This window comes from Cariama cristata, unplaced genomic scaffold (genome assembly GCF_000690535.1).
Source record: "Cariama cristata isolate BGI_N322 unplaced genomic scaffold, ASM69053v1 scaffold11060, whole genome shotgun sequence".
NCBI classification, from domain to species: Eukaryota; Metazoa; Chordata; class Aves; order Cariamiformes; family Cariamidae; genus Cariama; species Cariama cristata.
Window position 1 is genome coordinate 11,759 of NW_009595273.1, and position 17,260 is coordinate 29,018.

Sequence of the window (17,260 nt, forward strand, 5' to 3'; positions counted from 1 at the left end):
AGAAGTCTCTCATTAAGTGGAAGAGTCATCTTTGAGTAACTGTTCAATGGATTTAAATGCTTTGGTAACGTATTTATTTTAAGAGCTTGTCCTCTGCAGAAAGGTGGGTCAGCCTCAGCATCAGGGTCTGTGTGGCTTTATTCATACTTTGCACTTGTGTAATTCTGCTGGGGCTTGGGGTTTTGTTGTTGTTGGTTTTGGGTTTGGGTTTTCTTTTTGATTTACACTAATAGATAGAGTTGCAGCTGCACATCAGGATGGAGCCAGGCTCTGAGATACCAGAGATTTGCTGCTATGAAAAAATAATTGATTCCTGCTATTTGGAATCTGATGAAACTGAAATGTGTTAAGGTTGAATACTTAGCCTGCACTTGCATGATCTTTCCAATAACTCATGTTCCTTTGAAGTAATTTCATTGTCCTGACTTTCCTGTTCTTGAATTGTTGCCAGTGAAACTGAGTCCTCCTGGTGTAATTCATAGGCAGGAGTCATAAAGCTGACACTCTTGTACATTGGTATGTGGGGAAGAAATCTTTTTGCCTCTAGGATGTTATTAGGAACAAGATGACAACTTGTGAATATTTTCCAGGTATCGTATGCTTTAATATATTAGAGTGTTAAATAACATTGGTGGTAACATCACAGTAATGTGTGACAGAAAAATTAGTGTGTCTGTTACACTGAATTACAACTATCTTTGTTCTAGCTTAAGGTAGACATCAAAAGTCTTAATGCTGAAACCTGTATTATAACTTTTAACATTGTTTTCTGTCTTTTAATGCTTTCAACCTTACAGTGACTTCATCTATGAAGTATGCAAAACCAGGGCAAACACTGGTCTCATGGCTATCCAGTGGCTTTTCTGTGGATATAACTGAATGCTTTATAAAAGTAATATATATATTATAAAAAGCATCCCAAAGCAAAGCTTTTAGAAGAAATCTAATAGTATGATATGAAGGATTTTTTGTGGGTTTTGTTTTGCTTTTCATGGTGAACTCTTCATAATTAGTGAAGTCACAGGCAAGTAAGACAAGCTGCTACATGTGAATAAATGAATCAATACATCAAACTCATGTAGTGGTGTGGAAAAACAAGAAGCAGTTTGTTGTCAGTGAGAAGAGAATTGGGGGGTGTGAGAGATGATATGCTTTGCAATTTGCTCTGGCAAACATTTTTCCACAGACTTCAGAAGTGGAAATTCTTTGTCAAGACTGAAGACCTGCATTATACTTTTAATCTTTTCCCTGTTTCATACACCTCAGAGGGAAATAAAATTCTGTCTTCTCAAAGGGGAGACCAAATGCAAAGTGCTAGTGTACTTTTCTCCCAGACTTGAGGGTCAAAGCTATTGTTCATGCAGAAGGCAGCACTAGAGAGAAGAGTCAAGCCCACAGCAGTCTCCTCCTCAGGTGGTTGATTCGAACACAGGAAACCAGCAGCTCTCTCATCTGGTCTCACATAGCTTGTTTCAAGGACTGGAAGAAGTGTCTTTCAACAGATAGACGTCAAACATGGCTATTGTACTATACGAAGCCAATCACATAGAGAAGACCGTGCCTTGGAAAGGCATAATTTATTTAAGACTAATTAAGTATAGTGGCTCTCCAAAGCTTTCATATCCCAAGTAGTGTTGAAGTTTTGTTGCTTTACAGCACTTGCTAGTAAGTAAATGTAGCAAGACCAGAATTTTGGTACAGCAAATATTTCTCCAGATCTAACAATTTACAGTTCTTAAAGAGTATTTCTTTTCCCATCCCCTTTATAATGTTTTGGGACTTATACTAGTTATTGTTTTAAGTGAAATTCTCCTCAGATGTCTGATTTACATGAGAGATGTAAGTGTTTGTGCCGGCATGGCATTTCACTGGAAATGAAAGCCACAGTTCAGCAGTTTCAATTTAAGCCTGCTGAATTTTGGAGAAAAAATTCCTTCCCTGAATTTGAGAGTCACCCCAGCAACTCACATGCCATGCATGCCAAGTGGAAGCAGAAGGGTGAAAGCTGAATAGAGAGCAGGATTGCATCAAAAGGCCTGAAAGTTAAATACGTAAATAATGGCTGAAAAATGTATTTTCTTAAGTAGCTTTAAAAAGTGTTTTCTAGTAAAAATACGGTGAATGCAGTTGCTATAGCTACCAGCAGGGTTTTGTGGAGAATTTCTTGAGGTACTTACTGTTTAGTTGTACACTTAGTTTTTCTTAGTCTGAGGATTCAACATCACCTTGTGTTTGGATTCTCTCCTAAAACATTTAAGCTGCCACTGGTAAGCAGCAGTAGTGTTTGGAGTTTCTGGAGAGTGTAGAAAAAGGTGAGGTGTTATGTTGATCTTGAGAATTCTTTTTTTTTTTCTCTTTATTGCACAGGTGAAACATTGCTAATGTAACTGAGCTAGTATGTTATTTAATTTGTTATTTCTTTGTCTATTTGGGGTTCTTTTAAGGTTAAGGAATAGCTAATAGCTTTGTGGGGTTTCATGTTTCCCTTAGTAGGGAAAAAATTCAAATTCTTTAATTATTAACCACCAACTGGCAACTCGTTCTGGACCCTAGAAGCCAGGGCAAGTTTTCAGATTAAAGCATGACACTGGAAACAGAAGATGAATGCGTTCATTCTAGAGATCAAGTACATGAGGCAATGATAACTGAGCACTTGAACAACTTTCTCGTTTTGGTGTGGGAATATTCTGTCTCATAAATCAAGACTGATGGTTCTCTAGAGCAGGAAAAGTACTGCAACTTTTGTACGAGATACAGGTGAGATACTGGTATTATTAAGAATAATTTTGGATTTACATCGGCCGGGAGGTCAGACTTTACGTAATTGTCCCTTTCATCCATAATAATCTATAAATAATAGTTGTTCCCTGAATACATCAACATAAATATGAAAAACTTTCATACATTAAATTAGGTCTTATATGTATCCACGGAAAATAAGAGTTATAACACTTGTTTTTATCTAACAAAGAATAGGCTGTCAGTCTTGCTAACAGAGACAAAACAGCAAAACAAGCACAGTCCCATTATATTTTTTTTTTAACTGGCAACAGATAGATTAAAACAGTTACTCTTCAGACAACAACTGTGTTTGAAGTATTTACTCATCTGAATATGCGGTAAATTTATGTGCATCTCTACCCGTCATGGCAGTGTATCGTACTTTTGCATTTTCCTTGGCATCAAAAGGAAAGTAAAGTACCTGCTTGCTGCTCAGTGTGGCAGGAAATCTAGTGACAAAAAAGATGTAGAAAAGGCCAAGGTACTCCGGGCCTTTTTGTAACCTTTATTTTATTGGTGGGGACTGTCCTCAGGCCTCCAGGTTCCCGAGCCTACTTGCCGAGTCAGTGAGAGAAAAGCATTGCCCACTGGCATTCAGGACAGTTGAACATCAGGGCTGACTTCATCCAATGCAGTTTCTGGATACAGAAAACTCAGACTGAAGTTAAGACTTTAGGCAATCCAGGATTCCATGAATGCTCCATATTTTTAGCTCCCATATCCAGTATAATTCACCAGAAGCTGGACTAAATCCTGCACAGGATATTCTTAAGCTCTCTTTGTATAAACTAGTGTAAAACTTCAAAAAGACGCTGCTTTTCCTAGCTCCATTTTGGTCCTTCTACCCAAACCTGCTTTTCTAAGACAATTTCATCATTCAGGAAGGGGTATCTGTTTAGAAATCTAGATGTGCTTCTTCTGTTCCCCATTAGAAAAAGACTTTATACTCAAGTCTTTTCACCCTCTGCCTCTGAACTTGCTAAAGTTTCCTATTACTACCATTACCATCTGTTAGCTGTTGCTGCTTTTGGCTGACTTTCTTATGTCACCTTGACCAGATAGACATCTGTTGAAATATCAATATCTAAATCTTAGCTGTTTGTCTAGGTTCCTTTTATTGCGTCTGGGGAAAATAAGCACTTCTTGTGGATAGTTCATTTATTTGATTCATCCTCCTTAGAAAGAGATAAAATCATTCTGGCTACGGATTTTTTTCTCTTTTTTTTTCTTTCTCCATGAACTGGAAAGGGGACCTATCCTGATGAGCTCAAGTAGAAGACCATATACAATGTTAGTTAGACACCTACAATCTAATCTTAAATGAGATAAATCCCAGCCAAAGATCTGCAATGTCTTAGGAAATAACCTAGTGTAAGACAGTATCTTAAATTAATCTTTGAAGTCCAGAAAAGCACAGATGTTACTTGATTTAAGTTCTAGCACTGCTGTCTAAGTGGGTATCTCTTTTCCATTTTTACAATTTTTCCATGTCCTTTCTCTTCCACTAAAGTTCCCAATTTTGCATTTGCTATTATTTTCCTGGTAACTACTGTGTGTGCTGCCATCTGATCCTGGCTCTCTCATTTTCAGTTGTTTCTGTTTTCAACGAAATACTGCTTTCCTGATGTCATCACACAGACCTTGGCCATCTATCTGAACAGAGCACATGGATACAGATATAGTATCATAAAAAACCTACACCTAAGATCAAAACCCTGTTCCTGAGATAACAATTCAGTCCGCAAGATTGTCACCAGTTTGGGAATAATGGGAACTTTGAAAATTTTTGAGTCCTTATCCATTTGAAAATATCCCCCCTGCAACTATCAAATAAAATCTTTGGTATCTACTATTGTTTACCCAACAGCTACCTCTTCTTTTAAGGGACAAATTCAGGATATTACATATGAAGAGGTAAAGAAAGGGAATCAAGTAAGTTTTTAAGTTTCAGGTCTTTTTGAGACAGCTCGGTATCACACTTCTTCCTACAGTTAATCACAAAAATTTGTGATACAAAAAAATGAGAATGTTAGGAAGACCTGAGTTTGATGTTGTTCCATGTTTCATCCATGTGATTCGTTATACTCCGTTATTTCTTTCATGACCCTCTACCTATCTACTTTCTCTTTCCTGCAATAGAATGGCTGCTGCTGTTTTGAGACTTGTGGGGAGAATTAAAAGGAAAGAAGGAGAGTGAAGAGGATGGGACGGGGTTCAAGTTGAGATGGTTCAAAACCCTTCCAGGCAATGTCAGGATTATTGACCTGACACTGTCCCACCCCTTGTCTTAGGCACAGAAACATAGACCCAGCTGTTGTGTAGGGGTAGCTGACGGTGACATTTCTTATCAGCTACTAAGTGACAGGTCTCCTGCCTCTGTTAGTTGCCTGGTGTGAGAGCTATGCATGGGCTTTAGAGCACAACTTGTGGTTTCTTATCCTTTCTATGCAAGTGACAGTGTTGATAAGAGCCCTTTCTGGTAGAAAATAGGGGTAGTTTGCATGCTTTCTCTGGCTACATTTTTTTTTCCTGTTTAATTTACAGCTTTCAGACCCTTATAGACTGTACTTCTTTTAAGTGTCTTCTTCATCAACTTCCTGATTTCCATCTTACTCACAGCCCTGGGAGCAACAATGCCAAGCAAAGTGACAAGACAGAACTTTGATGTCTCCCACTGCCAGGATCACGGCAAGATCACAGAAGGATTCACAGGCAGTGATTTCCTGTGTGTCACATTCAGAAATTGAGAGGAGTAAAGTGTGTTTTATCTCAGTCTCGGACTTAGGATCTCTGTGACACTGGAGAAACTCTGCTTCTGCTTGACTCCTGTATGTTTCCCTTACCTGCTAGTCTCATGTTGGCGGTGGCCACGGTGCTGGGCGGAGATGGCTGAGACATCAAGGATATGCTGTCCAACCTGTCTTCACCCAAAGCTGGTGCTGTATTAAGACTGCGCTTCCTATTTCTCTTAAGGAAATAAAAAGCAGTCTTAAAGGAGTCTGTGTTGATAGTGAAGACATCCACAACGCAGACCTCTATGGTCAGAGATGAGTCCTCCTCTCTCCTCCTAGTCCTAGCTCCTTTCACGGTAGAGAGAAGCATTTGAGATTCGAGCCAAAAAAGACTTTAGGCACTCGCTTCCAAGATTTTCAGCCTCAAATCCTCCATACAACCTCCCCACTCTGCAGACATCTAAACTGGTTAAGGTGTCTAACCTTAGAGTTCCATTCTTGGGTCTTTCCAGAATTGCCTCTGCATTAAACGATTTGAGTCATGCAATTATGAGAAATAAAAGCAGCAATCCTACGTGGGTTCCAGTCCCACTTTGTGTTTCAGGTCAGCTCCCAAAACGCTTTGCTGCCATGCTGCAGTGTCAACTAATTGTGCATTGCTTTCTACCCTGGGGACCTGCTGCAACGAGGAGGTAAAGAATAGCTTTTTTCTAAAATACCTGGTAGGAAAGGGTTACTTGCAAGGTGCCTATATCCGTTCAGCTGTCCTTTTTCTTTCTTGTGTTTTAAAAGAGAAGTGGTAATGCTTGTTCTCAGTAGGCAGAGCATGGAGATGCTCAGTTTGGGTGGATTTCAGGCAGTGGATATCACACAGGGGACAATGCCTCCTGCAAGTGCTGGGTAAAGAGGGAAAGCTTCAGAAAGGGGCAAGGCTGAGGATGTAACCCTGCTGTCTGCACCTCCCCAAGTAACAACAGGTATTTCTTGTTTTCATGGTCTTTCTTCATAAATCTTTCACTTTTGCTGGTGTGTTGGTGTCCACAATAGAGTTCTAGGTTTCATTACAAAGGCCAAGATCATGGAAATTAGACCATGGAAAGGCTTTGCAATACTAAATCTCTTAATCAAATGTAATTGTTGTTTCTGAACAAACTTTCATGACATTAGATGGCCATCAACTTGTTGGAACATGTGGAGGAGAAATTCACCCACATAGTGCAAATAGGAGGCATTGATGTTCCTGTATTTGGGAAATTTTCTGTCATCTGGACAGATCAACAGAACTGTTGGGAAAATTGTTGAGTGAGCGCGTGGTACATTTCAAATTGGCATAGCCCTGTTAGTAACCCTGAGAGTCATGGACAATTGGTATGAGCTCATTTCTGGAGCTTGTAGGCATTCTGGTAATCCTTATCCAGGCCGTTTTCATAAGGTATAGGGCAAGGAATCCAAAGCAATTCTTACTTGCATGGGCCCCCCGTAGGAGTTCTGGGAAATGCATTCACCAGGCTTCTCTTTGTTAGAAAGTATGTTGCCTATTTTCCAAACAGATTTAGGCTGTTACTCCATCCCGATTCCTCGCTCCAGCTCTGCTAGCTGGCTATATAAAGCCATGACATATGGGTCTTTTTACTGACATAATCCTCTACTGTACTAAAAAAGAAAATATTAGGTTTCATTCCAAGAGCTGGAAGAACTTCCATGAGGATATAAAAAGCAGGAAATGGGCTCTGTAAGAGTGGAGCACTCTCATATTGAATAGCCTTGAGGGGCTGAATGTTAAAGGCTTCTTCCTAATAGTGAATGTGGACTGGAACAGCTCTGCCTCTGCTTGAGAGGAAATGGGATTTGTGGGACTTTCCTCGTACAAGTTATAAGGCTTAGGCCAAAGGACTGGTGTTCTGTGACCCTGTAATAAATCAACATGCTCCACACATAAGCACTAAGTACAGTCTAAGCAGGTAGTACTAGAGACAAATCACAGGATTTTCCACTCCACAGCAAACTTCATGCAGTTTGAACTTCTTGCTTCCTCTGTGGACATCATTTTGATCTTTGTCTTGCTTACATCACTCCTTGTTAATCTGGACATCCTGCAGCTAGCTGTGGCTGTTAATTTAAATGTATGAATTAGGCTAGTCTTCCCATGAAGGCCAGTGAATAATGTTATCTATTACTTTGAATAGCCAGCATGCGTTATATTACATGCAGGTGGTGGATTTTTCAGATCTAGGACATGTGTATGCTGCAAACCCTGCTTCAGTGACAACATGGGAGACATTTCAGAGTGGTGTTAAGTTTAAAAAAGTAGGCAAGGGAGTATGGACAAAGTTTTCTAACTTAACCAGGGTGTGATAGGGTCATTATTGGGATGGGTGAGCTGTGCAGCTGCTATTGAGTCATGTAGTTTGGAGTGTGTTTTCCCCCCTAGTAAGTCCATCACCGTTCATAAATTATTATGTAGCTAATAATTTCATTATATTAATATCTGTAGGATTCAAATACATTTGCACCCCAATGGATAAGCTACTGCAGAGGCATAATATGTACTAAGGTGCTGTGTAAATGACTTGCAATCTACGTGACTCAAGTTATATATTTGGGGATATTTCAGGGGTAGGAGAGGATAGCTCCCAAATAAGATTATGACAAGCTAACTGACCACTGACTCTCCTGTTCTGTTCCTAATTCCCTGGTCCTTGCTAAAGATGTTCAGGCTAATGCTTTCCAAAGGAAAGTAAGTAAAAATTAAGAGAAAAAAAAAATGATTCAAACAAAGGGCAGCACTGAGAGGCTAGAAATATGCAACTATAAAGAAAAATGCATCTAGAAGTGTCAAACTGATGCTTCAGTTTCAGTTTTGAGTTCAAGATATTCCTCCTGGTTTTGCCACCTAGTAAATAAACCTGGGGAAAGAAGCTGTCAGTACAAGCACTACAGGTGCTGGCACCTGGTTCTTGGTCAAAGCCTGCTTTCCAGGCGTTGTTTTCCCAAATCAGGGAAGTGAAGCTTCCCTGTATCAGCTCTCCTAATCCCTTGGACCCCACATACACTCTGAGACACTTCCTGTGAGTCTTCCTTGGTAATTATTTCATAGAATCATAGAATCATGGCATCATTATGGTTGGAAGAGACCTCAAAGATCATCAAGTCCAACCGTATACCTGATGCCACCATGCCCACTAAACCATGTCTTGAAGCACCACATCTAAATGTTTTTTGAACACCTCCAGGGATGGTGACTCCACCACCTCCCTGGGGAGCCCATTCCAATGCTTAACGACTCTAACAGTGAAGAAGTTCTTTCTAGTGTCGAGCCTGAACCTCCCCTGGTGCAACTTGGGACCGTTTCCTCTTGTCCTATTTCAGTCAGGTTAACTAAGATGTTTGCAGAATAGTGCTTTATGCAGAGGCAGTGTTTGAGATGTAGAATTTCTTTTGAAATTCAAAATCCTTATGAGCTGAAGTGAGACAGGGTTACCACTTGGCTGGTCAATAAATACATATGTTCATATGATGCAGTATGGATTTTCCTTACAAACTGGGTGATGATGCCAAAGCCAAAGAACTGCTGGGCATAACTTTCTCAAACATTGCTTGAGAATGTGCTTTTTCTGCACTAGCAAGGGATGTAGCTTGTTTCTAGTTCTTGGTAAGTTATGTCGGGTAACCGAGAGACGGTTGTACTCGGTGGCATGCCCTTAAGACTTGCTTTAGCCATTTGGTCAGATCTAAAAGCTTTGGAACATCACTTTGTGGCATCCGTTCTCCTGGGCACAGCAGCTGGGGCACTGCAGAACAGAGTACACCTATATGTTGTCCCATCAGGGAGCCGGGATATAAACATGGCAGGTGACTGGTCCCACCATGTGAGTACAGCCCATTTATAGGAGAGGAAACAAAATTAATTTGGGAATGGTGGTGTGGATTTGGTAGTACCCTAACCACAGACTGTAGGATTTGGGAGATTCTATCACAGAGACTTCTTATCACAGGTTAGTTTTGGGTATTCTTAGCCAATCAGTAGAAAGATTTCTAAGCTTGACATGTGAGAGTACAATTTAAATCTGGAGTTACTTCCTCTGGACAAATCACTGAAAAGTTATACTTGGAGGTATTGCATCAAGGTTTTAGCCTGCAGACACTGCGTGGCTGCAGTAGGCAAAAATACATTGCAAAGTCCTTGTCTAGCACTTAGGGTATTTTAGAATTGCAGCGATTTGGCAGGCAACCAGTAAGAGCTTGTTTTAAAGTGTCTGCGGCAGATGCATTTACAAAGGGGTCAATTCGAGGGGTGCATAATCCAAGCATAGGTTAAGGAGTCAGGAGTGTCTGAATTCTAATTCTGACCTTCTCTTAGGTTTCCTTGGGCGTGCATGTGCAACATCACAGAGATTAAAAGAACGTTTCTAAGGCTGCTAAGTGATGCACGCAGAAATTAGGAAATGCCTATGCTGAGTTCATCCAGTCCCCCTTGAAGCATGTTTTATGGCCTTCTAAGACTCTTGGTTACGCTTCTCTGGATGATATTTTTTCCCATTTAATTCCTGTCTCGTTCTGTCTCCTGGACAGATACCTGTCACTTAGGAAACACCTATTTATTTTTCCCCTCCTAATTGTTCAGTATAGACTTTATTTCTTGCACAATCGAACTTATTTCCAATTGCAGCAATATTAATCATTCATGGACCCTGGTAGTTCCAGCACCAAGTACTTCTGCGTAGTAATAAAGTTCAGCTAAGGCAAACAAATTGATAGGTTTGAATGGTCTGCTGATCTTTCCGACCACCTTATTTCATCTCCTGTAAAGCTGACAGATCACTTTGGCTAGCATTCATACTAACGATCTCTCTGCATCTGATCATTTTTTTAGGGACTGGAGTAGAAGTTGCTCTTGAGACATGATATTGCAAAAGCAGGGAAGAAACTTTTCAGCCTCTGCAGCCTTGCTGGCACTTAGAACAGATGTCGGAGAGCTGTTCGCTAGCAGGATGCATGAGTGTCCCCATCCAACATACAGTGGAGCAGCTGACAGTCTCCTCCTTGATTTCAGCAGACTTAGGATCAGTTGTAGTTGAACAAAGTAACTCGGGAACAACTATAGTGTTAGAGAATTTTCTGCTCGATTATTCACATGGGTTTTGAAATAATGCCCACTGAAATCAATGGCCCTCTTTTCATTAACTACAGTTGGCTTTAGATCAGGCCTGGGAAGATGCATACCTTCCAGAAATGGCATCGGATGATTTCTTTAAAAAGCATCGAACAAAGATATACGACTGCATCGGCTGATCGAGGAGAAGAAAGTCCCATCTCTCTTTTATATGGTTGGCTTCCTGCTCATATCAGCAATAATTTAGATAATTAAATTGCTTAGTTCAGTAGTTAGAACAGGCACAATCAACAAGCTGACTCTGCTAAGATGTCACATGTATTAGTGTTCTGGGGTTTTTTTGTTGTTTTTCTTTTTTTGTGTGTGTGTGAAAAGCTATATAATTGGACGCTGTCTTTTCACCCCAGGCTAACCTCTTCTTCAGAGGAGTATACCAAAGATATTTAACATTACATTATGAATGCCAGCATAGAACAGTTACATGGTATACGGTGATGTTCAGTGGCAGCAGACAAATGGATGAAATCAAGCACAATAATAGTATCAACCCCCACTGAATTTAACAGTAAGATGAACAGTTCAGTGATATAATTTAGTAAAACATAAGTAAAAGCTCAGACGTTAACAAGCAGACTGCTGTCTATAACTGGACATGCTTTTTACACTCAGGCTTGAATCACTGATCTTTGTACCGTCCCTGTAGGGTCTTTGAACTTTTGCTCACATGAGGCAGAATCAGTTTTATTAAATCACACTCCCGAAATGCCCGTCTTACTATTGACTCCAGTTTTATTTTGTTTTATTTTATTAATATGTGTGACTGAATAGCTCCTCTGAAGGATGAAAGAGATCACAGAAAGTGTTTTGTTTTTTTCTATCTCTAACTCAACGTGTTTTTTGCTGTTGGTGATGTCTCTGAAACCAAGACAGAGGAGCAGTCTCTGGAGAGGCTGAGATTGCAAATATCCAGTGTTTGTGCTTAAATTGCTTGTCCTAGAAATGCCATGCAGTTTTCTCCTCTGCCACTTTCTTTGTACCTGTCTCTTCTTCTCCCTTTATTTTTTCAAGATGCCGTTTCTAAACAAACAGGTTCGCTTCTTTCATAGAAGTTTTTCCTCCTTGTCCCCTGAATTACAATGATGTGACAGCATTATCCGAGAAGCAAGGTTAGAACAAAGACACTGTATGTCCCTTCAGGATCAGGCTCTGGCAGGACAAAGACAGAGCAAGCAGGATAGAAAACATCATTGTCTTATTTGCAATGGACAGGGGTTTCATTTTCTAAAAAACCTGATGTCAGGATATTCTTTGACTTTGGTTCAATCAGGAATAAATTGCAGCCCAGATATGTGTTTCCGTTCTGGATATGTATGTGATTCTTTGGAAAACAGAGCCCTAACTCTGTTCCCAGCCTCAAGGGGTAAAGCTCGAGAAGGCAAAGCAGCATCCCTTAAAATGCAGGAGTGCAAGGGGAGACCAATAGTGAGAAAAATACTAAAATACTTTTGAGATGAGAAGACCTAGTTCTCCTTCAGCTCTTTTTTTTTTAATGCTTTGTATGACTGCACATTTCCCAAAGAGTGTTTACGTATTGTTCAAAAGTAGAGAGGCCTTACCTAAAACCTTACTGACCTAAAACTCTGTACCAACCCCCCTGAAAAAGCCATACCAAAGCTGAAGGTTATATAGAGCTTGTGTCTATCTTTTGCATATTGTTTGTTCAGCTGTGAGACGGTATGAATAGCTTAGTACTATGCCTGTATTTTAAGTATAGAGAGCTCACTTTAACATTTACCAGCACACTTCTCAGCCTGGATGCCATTCCCACATCATGTTTGCACGTAGCCAGAATTATTCACCTCTTTTTTTCCCATTAAACTATTAAAAGCGAGGCCTCAGACACAGAGTCCGCAGTTTGATAATAAACTCAGATGTGACAGGATTTGTCAGTTCTTTTTGCAATATCACTTAATACACCTAAATGTGTCACAAGGGAATCCCAAAGTGATGTTTGTGAGATAGAAAGAAAAAAGGAGGTGTTTTTAAAGGATGCACATTACCTAGGCCACTTTGAGGAAAATTACTCCCAGATGACAGGCTGAATTAAAAATAATAGTAATAAAAAAGTCCATGCTGGCCATTTGGAAATAGGGTCAACCAAACAGAATTTCTTAGTCTTGGATCTCTCTGAAGCCTAAACTGTCCCACTTCTGGCTCCTTTTCAGCCCTTTCTCCTGGAACGGGAAATAAATGTTGATCAGCTGCTCAGTTTGATAGTGACAGACTGAGGTGGGAAAGAAACCAGTGTGGAAAACCTATCACTAAAAATGTTTTATGTCCAACCTTTCTTCTAATACCCTGGAGACTTCCTTGCCATGGAAGTGGCCTATTGATTCCTATTGATGTGAATGGGGCAATTTTCGCTTGCTGATACATCCATACATAAAGTAGTTGCAGGTTAAGAGACTTGGTTCAATTCTTCATGCTATAAAAATGGATAAAATTATGTATTTTGGCCTGACTGCAAGAATAATATTGAACCACAAATGTGTATTAAAGCCACCACAGGTTATGATTATAGATTTTAAGCAGATGTTCTGATTTGATTTGTGTTTTTTTTTTCACTATCTTGAGCCTAAATGGCTGTTCTGGGACACCTTTCAGCATTCATAACACAGCAATGGGCTCTCAAAGTGTTTTGGCAAAGAGTGAAGAGGAACGACGCCTTAGAGATGCAGCTCTCAGACCTGGTCATGTAGGTAGTCCTCCACCAAGCTCCCCGTCATGCCGCATCCGCTGCCTGTCGAGCCAGCATCGGTCCATCCCGCCGCCGTTCTACTGACTGACACCAGCTGGTGCTCTGCTGCTTTTGTCTTGGCCTCATACGGGTTAGCAACTGGCAAAGACTGTTTTTAATAATGTATTTATAAAACTTCGCAGCCGTGCAAGCCCAGACACAAAGAAAGGACATTTTGAGCTCTCAGCACGGGAAGTGCAGAAAGCTGCACGGCAGATCTGGTTTCCCATCTCTTGCTGCCGCCACTAACCTGCTTTCCCATCACCAGTGCCAGAAAACAATGTTTCCTAAAAAACACATGGACGGAAAAACCTCGGGCTGAAGGACCTCATACCTATTTTAAGTAATGTTTGTCGTGATCCCTCAGCAGGCGGCTGTTTGATCGGTATTTCAGTAATGTGCTTATTTAAAAGGAAATTCTAACTACTGTAGGGCACGGTGATATTTTCATGCCCTTTTTACCCTGCAACCTTTTCCAGCTCACTCAAACCTGAACACCTTACTGTCTCGTAGGGACACCGTCTGGTTGAGGTGTGAAGTTCAGCACCTGCTTGTGCCCTTTGGATTTTGGGATGGTACTTGAATAAGCATGTGGTTTTTTCTCTTTTTTATTTTTTTTAGTTATTTCTTGAATTTATATTCCACTGCTGGCAGATACTTCCAAATTTTATTTGTACGGTGCAGGGTTTAGTACATGTATTGCTTTTCTCCTTGTCTGCATATAGACTTTTGAAATTATAGGAGCCTGTATTTTGTCCTGGGAATAAGGATTTGCAGCTACGTAAGATTTCCCCCTTTTTTATTTCCTAAACCAGCATGACATGCACTTTATTTCTGAGATACATGGTAGAGATAGACCCAACATTTGACTGATCAAGATTGGTTTTGAACAAATGCTGACACAACCATTCTTTTTGTCTGTGATTCCCACAGAACCCTATTGCTTTGAAAAGAAATATCCTAGAATGCATAATCGACCCTGCAGCAATGATCTACAACATACATTTTCCCCTTCATGCCTCTTTTACCCAGCTATCAACAGTGAGAAGCATGTTAAAAGACAAAGGAAGCAGAAATTCCCTAAGAAAATGGACAAAGAAGTCTGTGCATTAAAGAGGGAAAGATGGATTCAGGAGTTGGGAGAAAGTTCTTCAAAATGACTTCTTAGGCAGTAAGAGCTACAGAGTGGAAACTGTTTTCTCCTGTGTGTATATACACAGTAGATAGAACTGCAATGATTTTATGATCTAATAAAAAATAATAAACCAACAGCAATAAGTAAGTAATAAAATTAAAAAAAAAAAACTGAGCTAATGTTAAAAAACATAACTAAACTTTTAACAGCCCAGCCTCTTTGCCTGTTTTTTTAATAATACTGGCTGACTTCAGTGGTTTCAGTTAAGGTAAGCTCAAACTGATGACTTTAAATCGAAGATCATCCACCTGAGCTACTTCTTTAAACTAAATAGTTGAAAGATGTGTTTTGAAGCTGCTGAGTTTACTCCTATAGAGAAGGACTGATGACAACAAATACGTATTTTTAGTGTTTGTCATTTCTGAGGCTCCAGAACTGAAAGCAGCCATGGGTGAAGAGGCAACCGGTTGCGTGTGATTTGCAGTGGTTTGTATCTCGGCTCTGCATTGTGTATCTCCTAATCATGAACGCGTGGGAGGACCAGGTGAAGAATGGTTTCCACTCCAGTGCATTGATTGTGTAGTTGGCAGTGGGCTCAATGAAAGTATAATAATCTGGTAATCTCTCTCCTGTTTCCATTCAGGCTGCTGCACACTGAATAGAGCCAATGAAAGACTATAGCTTTTGAAAAGTAGGTGGACTCCTGCCCCTTTGTCTGAGCGGTTTGTGTCTAGTCAAGTAAAATGACAGGCGGAAGAGACAACTCTGCACAACGTTGCTCCCACGACTTGCATCATTACTGCTTTTTGTGTTTCTATGAGATAACACTTGCTCTCTATTTTCCTTTCTAGGCTACGGATTGGATTTCTAGCGAGCTTCTCGCCAGAGAGGAAAGATAAGCTAATGTGAGCAAGGAGATACGGATATGTCCATTACGGGAAGATGCCGCGTGCCCCATCTCCTGGTTCTTCTCACATTTCTGTTCAACGGGGAGAGAATTGAGGCACAAAGAGCAGGTACACTCTGTTCGGCTTACTGCCTCGTGCTAAGTAACTACTGGGACTTCTACGTAGCTAGAAGCTATCGTTGCTAGGAGGAAAGCAGTAAAAAACCCAAGCAGGACATTTACTGCTGAAAAGACATAAAACAGTCCTTAGGGATGGGCATAGCTCAGGGATCAAGGTTATGATTTACCTAGGGTCTCTTGTTCTGCTGCAGGCTTAGAAAGGTTAGCTCAGCTACCCACAACAAGGGGAGGAGCACACAGTTTACTCTGGATATGCTTCATCTACCCTGCACCAGCGTGGAGATCACTTCTTCCATTGCCTTCAGTGAGTGTCAGATTAGACTTGGTGAATCTTCTATCTGGTTGGGACTTTCCTAGTGAGCTAAAGAGGGCCAGGGTACTGTTCATACCCTCTCTTGGTTCATACTCCTAGCATGGTTTCTGGCATGGCTTTTGGCCTGTGCTCCTGATCACTCTCCCCCAAATGCCACTGAAGGCATTAGAGGCAGCTGAGGGGCTGTTCCTATAGGCAGTTTTGACAAGGACACATTTTTTGGGGGGTAGTAGGAAGAGTTGAGTTATCTGGCTGTGAATCATGCTACACCTCAGGGACAGAAAATGGTTGTAGACTCTTGCAGTTTATTGATATAAAAGCCCAAAGGTACTTTGAGATGGAGGCTTTCTGTCTCTTTTTCTAGGAAAGATGCTATTCTGTAGGTCTGGGTAATTTATAAGAAAGAAAATGCTTTTTTAGACCTTCTCTCAGTCTAAGGAATAGCTGCTTTGCAGTTTTGTTATGTGATCTATATAAGGCTTTTGGATGAAGTTTAACAGGAGTAAGTACTTGGTGACAAAACAACGTGAAATCTTTTTTTTTTTTTCTGGCTGTGGATCAGTCACAGGAAGAATACGGTGGTACCATTTATATGTTCATTCTGTGATCACTTTAAATAATTTTGGGCTTATGGCTTGTTTGTGAAATATTTTTAATGGCAACATTGTAAAACAGTTGACTCAGTGTCTGAGTGGATGAACACAACTCCTGGAATTATGCTTCCAGAGAGTATTCCTGTAATTACAAAACTGAAAGTTCACTTTCTATGAATTATCTCCCATATTCTCTTAACGTGAACTGTTTCTGCCAGTAAACAATATTATTATAGCATTCTTGGAAAACAATCAATTTTGTCCATCAGTGGACATTACTGTGCTAAAAATGCGGATTAATATTTACTAAAAGCTTTTCTGCAGCATTTCATCTTACTGCCATCAGATCTGTAAGCAAAGAATCACTGACTCTAAGAAAACGATCCTGAAAGATCATCTTTTTCTTCCCAGAGGTACTACCTGAATAGGGATCACTTTTTAAACCTTAACCCTCCCTTGTTTTAAGGTTCGTTGTCCTTGAACACAGACAGGATTCATTCTGTCTATTCTGTTTGTTTTTAAATTGTAGTCATCTCACCTGCTGAGAGTCATTAAAATAAGCAACAGGAAGGTCTGTATCTTGTGGCTTTTATACTCAAACCTTCATATTCACTAGTTAGTCTCACCTAATTAATACTCTTTCAGACAGAATAGATTAATATAAAAATGAATTGGGGGGGGGAAGGAAGTGGAGATTTCTTGCTTACCTTTTACTGTTATATATTCTATCCTTTGTATTCTGCAAATATCAAGAAAAACTACACTTGAC